Genomic DNA, 15,873 nt, shown 5'->3' on the forward strand with positions numbered 1-15,873 from the left:
AACCACTTAATTGTACACACCATACATACAGACGGCAATAAATGAGGTCGATTTAAGACCCGTTCGTCGGAAAATATTTTTAGCAATGCATTCATTAATTTTCCGACAAAAAAAACACTAATAACACACGTAACTCATACCTGTCGACCCATAGGGCTCAACCGTATTATTGTACAGGGGCATTGAGTTTCCATGGGTTTCTCCCTTGTGATGGGACTTTTTAGGATGAACTTTGAGATTTAGAATGGGCACGGGGTGACCGATGAGGTCTAAATTGATCTCTGCTAAGCAGTTCACAGGAATGTGTCCTGTACGTAATTGGCTAACGTTTATTGACAGTGGCCTGTTGCCTTCATACAGTTTGAGATGGCTCCGTGGCTTGAGCCCACGTCCAACTTTGTCATCACGGGAATTGATTGCGTGGATTTATATCAGTTCTCTTTGCCTCCCGAGTCGTGCGAACGATGTGTGCCTCGTGACTTCTCATCCCAATAACGGAGCATTGCCTCTATTCCTGTGAATGACAATGCGTCCATGAGCTAAATGCCAATGTCAAGGACTTTAGGAGATGTTGTATTTTGCTACTCCGTTGAAGGAACGCAGTGGATTTTTCTCCGGGTCCTCCGTTTTTTCCCCTCCACATTTAGAAACGTGCGTTTAGAGTATTTTGCTGCTATAAATGCCCGCATGATAAGCCACGTCATTGAGCTACATAGCTCAGTGAGCTTTGCCTGGTAAGACGGGGATGGTTTAGTTTTATTTGTATGTTTCTGGGTGATTTATTTTTTATTTTACTATGCACCACTATCCTGTTTTCGTATTGTAACGTTCTTACCCGCTCCTACTGGACATCTATGAAAAATAGCTTTAGAGCTTATCGGATTCCTCCAGTACAAATCATATTCTGATTCTGTCTCTGGGTTTACTACATGGTCCATAGTTTTAGTTACATAACCACAATGGCACTGCTGTGGCTTGTATTTATGCGTTGTGTCACATGATAAAAGAATAGTTTTCTCATTTCAGTACTGGATGGCTAAACTTCCACATTCCATGCCCTTGCGACGTAAGATTGTCATTGTCCGTTGGGCGAAGCTGTTCAACTGCCCTCCCCTCCCCTCTGTTTATTGTTTCCTGTAACTGCTGAAATCGTCATCACAGTTTCGCTTAAAACTGGGGGTGGGGATCGGGTCACATGCTTCACGTGAAGTGAAAATGGTTGATTGTTTAAGCGTGCCTTATGGAATGTTTTCTTCTGGATTTATTCCTGGACAATATGCTCTGAGTGAGGATGTCACATTGTTGCCAGTGGGAGCTCGAGGTTTTACAATGGACTGTGACCGATTTTTTTAACGTGCAAACTTTCCCAATACGTTTTAGTTGCAGAGAAAAACAAGACTTTCTCCCTTGTTAAAGTGTCTGCATCTTCGGAGTGGTGACTAGAGGCATAAGCAAGTCATTACAAATGTTTAGGGCTCCGATAAGCTCCTGAAAGAAAATATGGGTGGCAACAAATTCAACCCCAAATAAATACCAGATAAGCTCATTAAAATAAAACACAATGGAAACTCATCTCTATCTTGTCTGCAAGTTTCTCCTTATTTGTCTACATTTATCTCACTGCATTTATATCTCTCGTTATCTCAGTAGAATTTTATAAGTTGAAAGGGGGGGGGGAGGTAATGACAAGTTTAATATGTTTCAGGCCCCCCATTGGGTCAGCAGCACTACTGCCTCCTCTCGGATTATATAGTCTTCATAGTACGTACTGTACTGTACATCTTCTGCAGTACATGAGCATGACTTGGATAAATTTTGGACAGCAGTTGCAAGGAATAAAACATTTAGCACTTCTAATGAGATCAATTGATGTTTTTATTTATTTTGTTTATCATTCCTATTAACCTTGCGAGGTTTCGTTCTCTGAGGTCCAGAATGTAATATTAAATTACTCTTCTGTGCAATTACATGTGATGTGTTATAGATAAAGACTTAAAAACAACACTGGCCTTCCGACGGAGAGACAGGCCCCAACGTTGGAATGTGGAATTCGCAATGCTGCCTCAGGGCTGCCAATGAAAATAAATGCCATGACTAATATTTAACTTTTTTTTACATGCTTACGCCAAGCATATTTTAGAGGACTAGACTGACAGATATGTTTTGTGAACGTTATAGGTGTAATGATGCGCGAATTGAATCGATTAATATCGATTCATATGCTCGTCATACGTGCATAGAAGGGCACTGAATATTGCACCACCACTCCATTACGCTGGTGAAAACTCCGTCTCAATCTGGGAAAGCTCGGCCACAAAAGGGAGTTATTTTCAAGGGGTTATTTAGCACGGTGAAAGTCTCCAATAGTAAGTGCTCCCAGACTGGGTTATATTTAAACAACCAAGTGATAAAACATTTTCCTTTGAAACACACCCTCTACCAACTAACTGCCCTAGTGGTGTAAAATGTCAATGGTGTTCCTGTTCAAACCGGCATTGGGGTGAGGTGGAACTCATTTCATGAGCCAACGGTGGAAATTCCGTATTCCCATGACAGAGACCGATCTATCCATCCGTCACGGTTGACGTCGCTAAATGTGAGATGCATTTGATCAAATTTGGGTGGGCATATTGTGTTGGCACTTGAAAGTGTTGTGTTCGCACTTGCAAGGGGGGAACTGCATGGGAATACAAAGTGTTGTAGACTTGGCTTGCGGGATGACCCAAGAGATAACTACAGAAATAGATTTGTTTTAACCTTAATATAAATTGAGTACATATGGAATTCACACTTTTCTTATAGTGCAAGGCGATCACGGAGGCACTATGTCTCACATAGTCTGCAGTAGTTTCGCAAGCGGGGGTGATATTACTTTATGTAATCCCAATTTAGTTAAATTGCAGTTTATTTGTAATATTTGGAACACGACGCCAACATACAACGGTCTCTTTTTTTAATGTCACGGGATATTCGACGTCTGTTGTAAATCAGACGGTGCATATTGTGTGGTGAAATACACCTGCAGTACAGTATTAACCGGAACGGACAGATTCAAACCGCGAACCTCTCTGCAAAAAGCGGCGAACATGCTACCGCTGAACCATGTTAACGCTCCAACCCGATGCAGGATCCCATTGAAAAAGAGTCCCGAGGATCAGACAAAATTCCATGGGTAAATAAAAGGCATTAGAGTATGATAGAAAAAATGTGTTTCACTCTGAAACTATTTAAACTTATTTCAGTCCATTCGCCTAAGGGCTTTGTGGCGTGTTTCATCAGCATTTGTTTAAGCAGCTATCACGATATACCCACGCAACCTTTCGCAGGTAACTTTTGAAACTCATATCAATGTAAACCCAAGAATACCATTGGCTCGATAATCCCTAGAATCGCATTGGCTCTAGGACCCCAAAAGAACCCAACTGGCTCTAAAATCCCAAGAATACTACTGGCTTTAGAACCCAAAGAATCACATTGGCTCTGGAATCCCAAAAATTCCGGCTCTAGGAACATAAGAATGTCATTGGCTCTCGAAATCCAATAATCCCATTCACTCTAGAATCCAAATAATTCCGGCTCTAAGAACCCGATACTGTAATGCCATTGGTTCTAGAACCACAAGCATCTCATTGCCTATAGAAACCAAAGACTCAAATTGCCTCTAGAAACCCAATAATGCCATTGGATCTAGAACCCAAATAACTTCATCGGCTCTAGATACCTAAGAATCCCATTTAATCTGGAAACCAAAGCATCCTATCGGCACGAGAAATTCAAGAATACCATTGGCTATAGAACCCTAAGAATCCCTTCGGCCCTAGAACTAAAAAATCCCATTAACTCTAGAACCCCAATCCTCTAGAACCCCAAGAATCCCAATCCTCTAGAACCCCAAGAATCCCAATCCTCTCTAGAACCCCAAGAATCCCAATCCTCTAGAACCCCAAGAATCCCAATCCTCTAGAACCCCAAGAATCCCAATCCTCTAGAACCCCAAGAATCCCAATCCTCTAGAACCCCAAGAATCCCAATCCTCTAGAACCCCAAGAATCCCAATCCTCTGTTGAACCCCAAGAATCCCAATCCTCTAGAACCCCAAGAATCCCAATCCTCTCTAGAACCCCAAGAATCCCAATCCTCTAGAACCCCAAAAATGCCAATCCTCTCTAGAACCCCAAGAATCCCAATGGGTTCTAGAACCCCAAGAATCCCAATCCTCTCTAGAACCCCAAGAATCCCAATCCTCTAGAACCCCAAGAATCCCAATCCTCTCTAGAACCCCAAGAATCCCAATCCTCTCTAGAACCCCAAGAATCCCAATCCTCTACAACCCCAAGAATCCCAATCCTCTAGAACCCCAAGAATCCCAATCCTCTAGAACCCCAAGAATCCCAATGGGTTCTAGAACCCCAAGAATCCCAATCCTCTAGAACCCCAAGAATCCCAATCCTCTAGAACCCCAAGAATCCCAATGGGTTCTAGAACCCCAAGAATCCCAATCCTCTGTGGAACCCCAAGAATCCCAATCCTCTAGAACCCCAAGAATCCCAATCCTCTAGAACCCCAAGAATCCCAATCCTCTAGAACCCCAAGAATCCCAATCCTCTAGAACCCCAAGAATCCCAATCCTCTAGAACCCCAAGAATCCCAATGGGTTCTAGAACCCCAAGAATCCCAATCCTCTAGAACCCCAAGAATCCCAATGGGTTCTAGAACCTCAAGAATCCCAATCCTCTAGAACCCCAAGAATCCCAATCCTCTAGAACCCCAAGAATCCCAATCCTCTGTTGAACCTCAAGAATCCCAATCTTCTAGAACCCCAAGAATCCCAATCCTCTGTTGAACCTCAAGAATCCCAATCCTCTGTTGAACCCCAAGAATCCCAATCCTCTGTTGAACCCCAAGAATCCCAATCCTCTGTTGAACCTCAAGAATCCCAATCCTCTGTTGAACCTCAAGAATGCCAATCCTCTAGAACCCCAAGAATCCCAATCCTCTGTAGAACCCCAAGAATCCCAATCCTCTGTAGAACCCCAAGAATCCCAATCCTCTGTAGAACCCCAAGAATCCCAATCCTCTGTAGAACCCCAAGAATCCCAATCCTCTGTAGAACCCCAAGAATCCCAATCTTCTAGAACCCCAAGAATCCCAATCCTCTGTAGAACCCCAAGAATCCCAATCCTCTGTAGAACCCCAAGAATCCCAATCCTCTCTAGAACCCCAAGAATCCCAATCCTCTCTAGAACCCCAAGAATCCCAATCCTCTGTAGAACCCCAAGAATCCCAATCCTCTAGAACCCCAAGAATCCCAATCCTCTGTAGAACCCCAAGAATCCCAATCTTCTGTAGAACCCCAAGAATCCCAATCCTATCTAGAACCCCAAGAATCCCAATCCTCTAGAACCCCAAGAATCCCAATCCTCTAGAACCCCAAGAATCCCAATCCTCTGTAGAACCCCAAGAATCCCAATCCTCTCTAGAACCCCAAGAATCCCAATCCTCTAGAACCCCAAGAATCCCAATCCTCTGTAGAACCCCAAGAATCCCAATCCTCTGTAGAACCCCAAGAATCCCAATCCTATCTAGAACCCCAAGAATCCAATCCTCTAGAACCCCAAGAATCCAATCCTCTAGAACCCAAGAATCCCAATCCTCTGTAGAACCCCAAGAAGCCCAATCTCTCTAGACCCCAAGAATCCCAATCCTCTGTAGAACCCAAGAATCCCAATCCTCTAGAACCCCAAGAATCCCAATCCTCTGTAGAACCCCAAGAATCCAATCCTCTGTAGAACCCCAAGAAGCCCAATCATTCTCTAGAACCCCAAGAATCCCACTCTCTGTAGAACCCAAGAATCCCAATCCTCTCTAGAACCCCAAGAATACCAATCCTCTGTAGAACCCCAAGAATCCCAATCCTCGTCTAGAACCCCAAGAATCCCAATCCTCTAGAACCCCAAGAATCCCAATCCTCTGTAGAACCCCAAGAATCCCAATCCTCTCTAGAACCCCAAGAATCCCAATCCTCTGTAGAACTTCAAGAAGCCCAATCTTCTCTAGAACCCCAAGAATCCCAATCCTCTGTAGAACCCCAAGAATCCCAATCCTCTGTAGAACCCCAAGAATCCCAATCCTCTGTAGAACCCCAAGAATCCTTCCTGTGGTGACGTCACCGCTGGCCCCTCCCCCTCCTCCCGGCCGCCGCTGCAGGTTTCGCGTCGCCCATCGCCGCCGCCGCCGCACGACCGCCCCACCACCATCACCACCATCCTCGCTCTCTCTCTCGCACGTCGTAGCAGAGGGACACACACACGAACACCGACAACGCAGCGACGTCTTTCACGAAGGGGGGGAGACCAGAGGCGCTCGCGGGGACGGCGTAGCGCTTGTGGTGGTGGTGAGTCGGACGTCTGCTTTGGAGTCAATGGTGGACGTGTTTATGGGTGCTGTGATGGGGGTGGTGGTGGTTGGTGGTGGTGGTTGGTGATGGTGGTGGTGGTTGTGAGGGGGGTCTTTGCGGTTCTCCACTGCAATGGGTTTGGTGGTGGTGATGATGTCTTGTGATGCCGGTTGTGGTGAGAGGCGGTGTCGTCGTCGGGGGTTGTGGTTTTATGTTTTAATTGAGAGCGGCGGCGTCGTCGTCGTTGTCTAGGGGCATGGTGATGTTTGTGGACGTGATGGGGGTCTGATGGTGATGGCGGTGTCTGCGGTGATGCTTGGATGATAGGCGATGGCGATGATGTTAATGTTTGTATTCGGGTGGGTGGGGGGGGGGGGAATTGGCGATGGCATTGAACGGCGTAACGGCGAATTTTGGGCGTTGATGTTGATGGTTGTAGAGCCGCGACGTTAGCGGTGATGGTGGTGATGGTGGTGGTGAAGGCGGTGATGGTGGTGATGATGATGGTGGTGAAGGCGGTGATGGTGGTGATGATGATGGTGGTGAAGGCGGTGATGGTGGTGATGATGATGGTGGTGATGATGATGGTGGTGAAGGCGGTGATGATGATGGTGGTGAAGGCGGTGATGGTGGTGATTGACGCTGGTTTAGAGTTTGGCGATGGTGTTAATTATAATGGGTGGTAATGTAGCGAGTGTCGTCTGTGATCACGACGATGTTCAATGATAATGGTGGTGTGGTAGTGACGTAATGTGTGAGGATAATGATCAAGATGTTGATGGGATGATGGTGGTGATGATGATGGTGATGATGGTGGTGGTGATGATGGTCATCGGGCAACCAATGCTGACGTAACGTCACCACGGCAGTCATCGCGAATGCTGCTTGCTAATGATGCTGATGATGGTTCTGCATTGTGCCAATTTGCAACATTCGGGGATAAGAATAGACACATTTTTGTTATCAAATTATTATAATAAAATAATCTACGATAAATATAAATGTTCATCGTCTTCACCATCACCACCACCACGATAATCGCTGCTTGCGGTGATGATAGCAGACCACGGTATCAACGTTGAATAGCAATTATGTAAATTAACGGCGCTCAGGCTAATCGATTAAACCGTATCGATTATAGTACCCCCGATATACGTGGTTGTAATAAACATTCGTCTTGACGCTCGATGCAAATGATACGCAGCTGTGATCAATTGCGCATTCGGGGTGAGTGGTTCAATAACGACACGCGCACGAGGCCGAAACCAACAAGACGATAATGCAATTCGATTATTTAATCGAATCTTAACCCATCGCCCCCCCCCTCGTGAACAATACATCGCTTCGCCGGGAATAGCAAATCGTCGTTATCTCGAGAGCCAGGGACGGGGAAGGGCTGTGGCGAATGAATGGGAGAGAGGAGGGAGGGAGGAGGAGGAGGCAAGGGGCTGGCTCGTGTAGCTACGTGCGTAAGAACACCGCCACTGTACTGGGCTTTGGGCATTTAGCATCTGGTGGTGGCCCTGCGTTCTGATTAGTGTCCTCTAATCACACTGTGCCCCCACGCTGCTATAGGTCAGGGAGCGGCGTTTAAGGGTCGTCTTGATGATGGGGATGCTGCGTTGGCAGTGGTGCAAAAGAGCGAATAACCACAGAATGCTCAACACATTCACCAATAACACCTTTAAAAGGGCGATATATAATTTACGACGTTTCGTGCAATGGTCCTGTAAATTGCAAAGCCTTCTGTAAAGGACCATCATAGAAGGGACATTTCCCGAAATGTCGCCGATTGTATATTTTTACTTTCAATGCCACAGTCTTATTGACAAATGTGTTGATATTTTTGTTGTTATTTGTGCTTTTGCACCACTGCCAACGTAGTATCACCAAATTATATCTTTCTGAAAATACTGATGATGGTTCTGATGTTGATGAGGTTGATTTTACTGCTGCTGCTGATGATGCTGCTGCTGATTCTGAAGATGCAGATGCCATTGATGATGATTCTGATGTTGATATTGCTGATTCGCATGCTGCCGCTTATATTGTTGGTGATGATTTTATGAATGGTGAAATGGATGGTAGTAATAGTGTTGTACATGAGTATTCAGTTTGTGATGTTAATTATATAATTGTGTTGACGGTTTAGTTGACGGTGTTTGCTGCTGGTGATGCTGCTTCTGATGATGATGGCAGTGCTGATTGGTGGTTTGGTCATAGCTTGGAGTGACGATCATAACAGGGATAAAAATGTGAATGGCACGCGATGAACAGTGGAAGGTTTTTGAGGAGGTGGGTGATGAGTCATTATTAGGATATGTATAATTCGAACTAACTTACAGGACGAGACAGCATGATGCATATGGAAATTGATAGATGAGGTGTTGTAATGAGATGGAGATGAAGGATAAGGACGATTTTCAGGATGAGGATGTACGCCCTGCCTTTATCATCACTACCCTTTCAGAAGTGAAAAACACATGAATATGTATCGCGATATTATAAATCAACTGATGTGTAAGGGTCTCCCCACGCCTTGAGGTTTTTTTTACCATACTTCACCAAGCTGGTCACTGCGGATTGGTGAAGGCTGGGATCATAGACATGGGACCACCTAAGTACAGTACAGTTCAACAATGCGTTTTGCCGCAATGTAGCCCTGCAGAAGCCGATTTATAACAGGCCGTGTTATGGATTGTGGTGAGCCATGCAAACCTATCCAGGCTCTAAATCTGCTTAGCTCTGACATCTGATGAGGTTAGGCACATTCTGGGTGATTAGGTCATAGGCAAGATATGAGAAGCAGAAGTGAAAATGACTTGAGAATAACTACGGTAACGTTCAAATGGCACTCTCTTTACAAACAATCGGAACCCACGAGTTCCTTGTCCTTTGTGAGCGACTTGGAGGCACAAGGAGAATTGTGAGCAGCGGGAAAAAATTGGTAATAGTCTCCAGGTTTTGCAATTGCGTCTCAATTAATTGGTTAGCTGTGTTTGCCTGGGAAGGATGGGAGAGAGAGAGAATAAGACCCTTTGAAAATGTGCAAAAGTGTAGCCTCAAAGATCGTGTCATGATCACAGTACAGTGTGTTAATTACCGTGTTCATCATTTGCGTCGGTCTACAGGGCAGTTTATGGATGAGCTCTGCTACAGTGGCTTACCCAGTGCGCTGTCAACCCGGCGATCCGAGTTCAGTTCCTGGCCACGGCGAACATTGTTGGCACGTGATGTCTGACACGGTCCTGGGCTTACTTCCTCCCCCTCCCTTCACCAACCCACACTGACCTGCATGGTGAAGTATGGTCAAACAATATCCCTTTATCTTCTTGGTTCTTTCGGTAAAGTAACGTAGAATGGAAATAATAAAATAATAAAAATAAAACATAATAAAATAATTCTCACGACGTTTCGGCCACAACGCAAGCAGTCGTCCTCAGGTGAAGAGCAGGTCTGTCGAGTAGACAGAGTCTGAATGACCCTGTCTGTGGAGAGCAGGTCTGTCGAGTAGACAGAGTCATTCAGACTCTGATGACGGCTGCTTGCGTTGTGGCCGAAACGTCGTGAGAATAATTTTATGATGTTTTATATTTATTATTTTATTATTTCCATTCTACGTGACTTTACCGAAAGATCCAAGAAGATGACTCCCTGCAGTCACGAAAGCTTTAAATCGAAAATATCCCTTTACCTGCACGGGATGGGAAGGCCTTCATCTAGCAATGGAATGACAATAGTTATATAAAATAGGTAAATACGTATATGATGTGTGTGCATGCATGTGTATTTGGGTGTATAATAGTAATACATGTATATTAGGAATGTAACGATTTATTTATTCAAAAATGTTAATATATTTTTATACACATGATAAACACTGTACATGTAAGAGCGTTTAAATAGATTTTAATAGACAAAACACAGTTGCGATGATGTCACTGCATCTTTGTTAAAACTTGCGGAAATCATGGAAATCATCTCACGCTTGAAACTTGCTTGAAAGTAATTGAATCCTTCTCTTATCGTAATTTATATGGCGCTTTGACCAAGGCGTCTTGATCAAGGCAATTTACAGAGAATGAACAATTGTGCATATTCTTCAGACCTGTGTGGGGTGGTCCAGAACCGACACCTGAGGAATGTCGTTATAACGTAAGAGCCCCTGGTTTAAGGGTTAAAATTGTCCTTTAAACTGCATTCTCTAAAATAACAAAATAACTAAGCAGACAACATGTTTCCTTCACATACCCGTCGGTCCACTTGAAAAAAAGTGTTTCTTACACAAGCCATCATCCGCACGGCCTTCTGGGAGTCCAGTTTCAGCAGCGTTGTTTCAAGACAAGCAACCTCTGGACAGGTTTTGACAGTGTCTCATCGTTTAAGTCAAACTTGCGTCAATTAAGCAGGTGAACTGCCTATCTTCTAGGAAAGGATCCTCCCCTTACAATATGGGGTTCAAAATGGACATTCATGGCTTCAGTCGACAAACCAATTAGCCAATCGTTGCAGGTTAAACTTGACGAGTTTGATTGTACAAGCGCTGCTGTGTTGTTGAGACCTTTCACTGGGTCATGTGATGAACCCCTCATACCCGCCAGCGATTAACAATTTAGCAGGTGTAACGGACGTTAAGTGGAAAGCATCGCATCCCTTCAACTGTCAGTGGAGCTGCCCTGTGATTTAATGTGAGCGAAGGGGACACTACACTTTGAATGCCTCAAGCCCCCAAATTGTGTGATGCGGCGGCAGCCGCTGATGAAATATCAGTTTGCTTGGTTCTCGGGATGTGACGATGCGTCACTTCATCGATTCGTCACTTTATCGATTCATATAAATTCCCTAAGCTTCACGATTCATGGGTCGAATCACATGCGCAAGAGTCCACGTGCTTCGATTTGGATGCATTGCATGCAATAGATTTAAGTTTTAGATTTAAGAATTACGTTTTTTGGATTTGTCATGACAATTTAGTATCTTTTTTTAGATCATTATGTCTTTATGCAAAATGTCTTTGTGCTAACAATAGTGATGTCACCCAATGCCACGTGATGCCAAAATAATCAGCACACCCCAAGTAAGTGTTGGCTTTAGATGAATGTGGCCAGCCACTAGGGGCCGCTACAACGACCACATTGTAAAAAAATAATTGATTCTTGGATCCAATCGCGTTCTTGAATTGTGAATTTTTACAGCTGATGGTGACAATCTAATATCTGCAAAGCATTAACTCGTCAGCTATTTTAAGTCTGGTCAAATGGTCTCCCTGCTCATTAGAGCGATTGAGCCACGCTCGTCTCCTCTGGCAGTCCTTGGCTACCGGTGGAGATTCCACATTCACATGGTGGGGGCCAGTCTCTTAATAAATTATCAATGGACTGATTGGACCACGGACCAGGATTTGAACTGTTATCCTTCCGATTGTCCGTCGATTACTCTACAGTGCTTCCGGGCCAGATTACAATGATCAAGACTGCCCCCTGCCATAGCAATGTGGAATTTTACACCATTTGCTAAAGACTGACAATGTAGATGGCCACTGTCCAATGCTCACGGACTTTGACACAATGCATATAAAGGATGTGTAGTGTGTGCATTATAACGTTTAGGAATTCGTTTTTTTTTATGATTAGTTTGTCGGCACACCAAGAGCCACCCAATGGCTGTTGAGGCTCGTGTGTAACTTTAGTTTATTGTTGACAGCACTCGTGGGTAATTCCCGACGAAAGTTATGGGGTGGTTGTAGAGAGAATGAAACTGCCCACCTCTTGTTACTACCTCTTTTGTGGCTGCTCGTCCACTGAAATGCACACAATACTTTAACTGTGTATACAATACTTGTGTACTGTGTAGTGCTGCATTTGTCTACTGTGAAATAATCGATTTATCTCCGGATTATTGCTTTGTTTTATCAATTACCATGCACTTTTGTGTTTCATTTGTATGGATAAATATAGAATTTCCACACATGAGGCTCAACGTATTTGAATGATGGCAGACGCCAGATGGAGGTGGGTGGGGATTTGATGGCATCATCGCCATCATCAGTGGGTATCCCCGCATCATGCTGGCTGTGTGCTGCACTGAGTTTCCCGCATTTTGTAAATCGCATGCCCGACGTCCGTCATTAAATAATGGCTTCTGAATAATATGTCGTACATAAAAAAATGTTATATAATTTAAATAGATTAATTGTTTCAGCACTAATACCGTGACATTCATCAACAATACATGGTCTATTTTATGGTAAGATACTTCATATGCAGTGTCAGACGATGTATTGGTAGTAGAAGACCTGTATTTAGGTCGGAATTTGCGTAATACGGGATGTTGTGAGGAGGAGATCAAGCGATGTATTGGGTTAGCAGAACAGATGGCAGCTGTAGTGTTAAGAAATGGTTGCATGTGACAGGAGTGATGTCAGTGATACTGTGCAGGTCTGAGAGTTGGGCTCTACAAAAGCAACACTAAAAGAAGCTGGTGGCCTTTGGTTATAGGTGTGTGCGGAGGATATTAAGCATTTCATGGTGAGATAGGGTAAGCAACCTGGAAAGAAGATGTTTTAGATGTAATCAGGAAGAAGAGATTGCAATGAGTAGGTCACATTTTGCATGATGGAGGACGGCGGCTTACTGAGACTCACATTGGAGGAGCTCGCAGAGGTCGGTGACGAGAGGTCATACCTGTCAACCCATACGGTTTACCCATATTCTTGTACACGGAAATTTAGTTTTCAGGTCCATATGGTCTACAGCCGTTTCAATACGGGCACATTTTTTTGGTTTATTTGTTTGTGTTTCTCCCTTGTGATGGGACTTTGTAGGATGAACGTTGAGATTTATAAGGGCACGGGGTGACCAATAAGGTTTGAATTGGTATGTAATAAGGTAGGCACTGATAATGGGTTGACAGGTATGAGAAGTGGACCAGAAGCCAGATACTGAGATTGAGTAAGAGAGCGGTCCTTGGAGATCAGTTGTCGACAGTGCAGCGGTTGCAATATCTGGCAGAAGGAAGGAAGCTATGGTGGGTTTTGATGGCAAATGGAGTGCTCGTGTAAAGGTCGGCTTGTCCAATGAAATAATAACGCCCTTTGCATGCTTCACAAAATCCAACATCAATGTGCGGTCAGTCTTGTTTACGCAAGTTTCACGATTCAATAATTGCTGTTTTGCACATCTTTCATATCAAGAGATTAATACTGGACAGTTGCTATATTCTTTGCGTCTTTCAGTAAAGTCACGTAGATAGGTTCAAAGAAAATAACAAAAAACTACGACATTTCGATCGCAACACAAGCGTTCGTCATCCAGAAGAGGGGGTTAGCTTCTAACGGGAAACTGTTTATAAAGGTTTGAAATGGGCGTAGCTCAAATGTCAGCAGCCAAAGTGGTGGGCAGCGACCGCGACATTGGTGGGTTTCCACCGATCGAAGGGCTGCCAAGTAAAAGTTAGCATGTTAATGTAAAATCGTTGAGCGGCCTCCACGGACAGCGCACTGAGGTGGCTATGTTAATGTATGAGAGATGAGCATGTTCATGGGAGATCGCAGAGCAGTAACTTCGAGCAAGGCGAGCGAGGTGGCTGTGTTAGTGTGAGAAATTTAACCTGTTAATGAAAAATCAGAGAGCCGAAAATAAAAACTAATATTGGAAGGTGGTAGGATGGGAACATCACAGCCAGTTATGACTTAAACTGGTTGATAACGTCCTTCCAATGATTGCTCAGTTTATACCCATCTTCTCGATTGAAATTGTCTGTATATATGGATGGCTTCATGAATTCATCTTTGTTGATAGCCAGTGGGTTTGCAAAAGTACCTTCCTTCGTCTTAGAGAAATCAATTTCATGTGAGCCCACCGCATTAAAACAATGATCAGCCACGGCCGAGGTATTGGTCCTACCGTGTTTCAGATCTGCCTGATGTTCACGAACACGGTCTGAGACATGTCGCTTCGTTTCCCCAAAGTAACTATTGCTGCAGACACAGCTTCTATAAGTGGTGGCTGCGGTGGGGTTTTGTCCTCGTTTTCGCTTGCACACAGCCCCCGTGTTATCCGACTCTTCATATAGAGACATGGTGGTGATAACAGAACACTCGCTGTGTATTGGGTTTCCTGGATTCTGGGATTGCTTTTTTTGTTCATTAGATTTTTTTTAACAAGAGGGTGACTCACCTGGCGAGGCTGCATCACATGGTGATGAAGTCGATCGCAGTTGTGTCAAGTACCCGACTGATCCTCGGCCATAGAATCATTTTATTTTTCCTGCCGCTCTCAACTGCCGACAGAGATGAGCGCTGGCTCTCCGTTGGGGGTTCGAAATGATTCACCTCGACGAGGATTTGATGAAAGGTGAAAGTTTGTGTGCGCTTGGGCAAACATGGGGCAGCTCTCGTTTCCTTTGGTGGCCCTGATACAGTGGCGGTGGATCTTCCACATTGGCTTGTCAGAAGCCGGGGGCAGTTTCTCGCCGCCACCGAATAAACACTACCGGCAAGTCCATCTGCCAATATGACACGCAGGTGCTATACAAAGGCAGGTGCTGGCACAATGAAAAGTCAACGGGCACGTTTTTTCCGAAGCAAGCAGCCTAGCAACACTTGTTGGCCAGACCGCACCCTGCTGGTGAGACTTGGAAAAAATATAAAATTGGTCCGGAACCTACAGCAGACCAATAGGCTGATGGACATGTTATTTTTATTTTCTAATTAATTGCTGAAACTGACTCGTTTTGTTCCTCACAGTCCACCAATATGAGGCACAATGTACACGTTGTACAGGTTTTTTTGCGAGTGTTGGACACCAGCCCTTCGTGTAGGATGTAAGCCGATGCGCGGCATTGTGCTGCGTCGGCAAGCGAGAGGGGGAGGGCAAGCGAGCGTCGGGGCAAGCGTCACCGCCGTCCAGACGCGACCACGCGAAACGTCATGCTTCCCATGGCAGCTGGGTTGGGTGGCCGAGGCTGAGACCATCGGTCGGATGCGCGTTTGGGTGACGTTGCGTATCACCTGCCCAACACCAAACGGAGGTCCTAACTGTGAGCCTTGGCCAAGTGTAACCTGTTGGGTACCTAGGACCGGTTCATATATCCCTGGCCACTGGTGTTCCCCTGCCAAAGGCAATAATTGAGCTCAGGTTATTGAGGTCAAAGCGCAGTGCACCAACTACTGTGCAGATGCACGATAACATTTCCAGATAGCTATGAAACAATTTACCTCCCACATCGATGCAAGCAGCTGTCACGATTGAGGGTTGTGATTCGATTTGAGAATTGATTGTCATTTTTTGTCTCGTTTATACAGTCTCTTTTATGTTGGAGATGCTATATAAATGAGTGATTATTCGTAACTGCTTGTGTCATGCAGTGTGACATTACAAAACTGCATGGCAAGCCTCGCTCACCTACCCTCCCCTTTTATAGCAATCATAGCCGCCACCACGACCAACAACCGCCACCAGAACTGCCTAACCAGC

General features: G+C 44.8%; 1 protein-coding gene across 3 annotated transcripts in view; it reads left to right on the top strand.

Moving 5' to 3' along the window:
- Window positions 1-6,188: 6,188 nt before the first annotated feature.
- The window catches only part of LOC133347617 (dnaJ homolog subfamily C member 5-like), a 30,987-nt gene continuing 21,302 nt past the window's right edge, over window positions 6,189-15,873 (top strand). Inside the window, exon 1 of one of the 3 annotated variants that reach the window (XM_061560046.1) lies at window positions 6,189-6,394. The gene's annotated coding sequence lies outside the window, so the exon portion shown is untranslated. The remainder of the gene's footprint in view (window positions 6,395-15,873) is intronic. The other 2 variants (XM_061560042.1, XM_061560044.1) reach the window with 2 other exon arrangements.

This window comes from Lethenteron reissneri, chromosome 26 (assembly GCF_015708825.2).
Source record: "Lethenteron reissneri isolate LAM-NWPU_2019-01 chromosome 26, ASM1570882v1, whole genome shotgun sequence".
Taxonomy (NCBI): domain Eukaryota; kingdom Metazoa; phylum Chordata; class Hyperoartia; order Petromyzontiformes; family Petromyzontidae; genus Lethenteron; species Lethenteron reissneri.